The following is an 888-nucleotide window of genomic DNA, read 5'->3' on the forward strand; positions in this document are numbered from 1 at the left end:
CACTGGGCACAAGGATGGACATCTAATGCGGCAGCAGACAGAAACCCCACCATCGGGAAGAGGATTTAGATCGTGCTAAATTCCTCAATTTCAAGTCTGTTGCCTCAGATGATAGGCAAGATTTGATTTGGGCTTCTTCAGAAAGATTCAAGGCAGGCAGAGACACCATAGATGTACAGACAAAAGAGATGGATGGATGAATGTTACCATAATGGCTAACATTCACTGACTGGCAAGGTAAACAGTAACATCTACTGCACTGTAGTGAAGATGGAGCCCCAATGATACTAATAGATACCTTAGACAAAGAAACTAATTGTTTGGAACATAATGAAGCTGAAATTCTTAGTCAAAGCACTAAGGAAAAGCTTGTTAAGCTTGTCATGCAGCTATAATGTAAATGCAGATAATATACTTGCTCAACAAGGTGACTGTCCCTTAATTAGATGGCGATTCAATGAACCTCTAATTCTGTGTTTACTGATCTTACTGAAGAGCTAATTGTGGTCTTGTTAATGCTTTCCCATTTAACTAGCAATGTGCTGTGCATGCATTAACAACACTTTTGGTTTTTAGCTTTGTTCAAAAGGTGAATAGAAAAGCTTTTAGAATTTCGTAGTGACGAAACATATTTTGTTTCTAGGGGAAAGACCTAACTAGCAGGGAGAAAAACAGAGACACTGAGCTCAGGACGATGGACACAAAGGTAATACAGCTAAGGAGGTGATTCAATTCATCATTTGTTATACTAGCTTCAGATTCAGCCTGAAGCGAAGAAACAGTGCCCAGCTCAGCCCTTGAGCAGTAAAGCAGTAAGGGGTGGGGATGAGATTCCCTGCTGCGCTTTAGTAGAGCAACACAAAAAACTGACTTCAAAGGGACAGAGGT

The 888-nt window shown here is 40.7% G+C and overlaps 1 protein-coding gene across 1 annotated transcript in view; it reads right to left on the minus strand.

Moving 5' to 3' along the window:
• Positions 1 to 888, minus strand: part of ACSS3 (acyl-CoA synthetase short-chain family member 3) — an 85,509-nt gene that overhangs the window by 3,942 nt on the left and 80,679 nt on the right. The window lies entirely within an intron of this gene.

The sequence above is a fragment of the Pygoscelis adeliae genome, unplaced genomic scaffold, assembly GCF_000699105.1.
Source record: "Pygoscelis adeliae isolate BGI_AS28 unplaced genomic scaffold, ASM69910v1 Scaffold113, whole genome shotgun sequence".
Lineage (NCBI taxonomy): Eukaryota > Metazoa > Chordata > Aves > Sphenisciformes > Spheniscidae > Pygoscelis > Pygoscelis adeliae.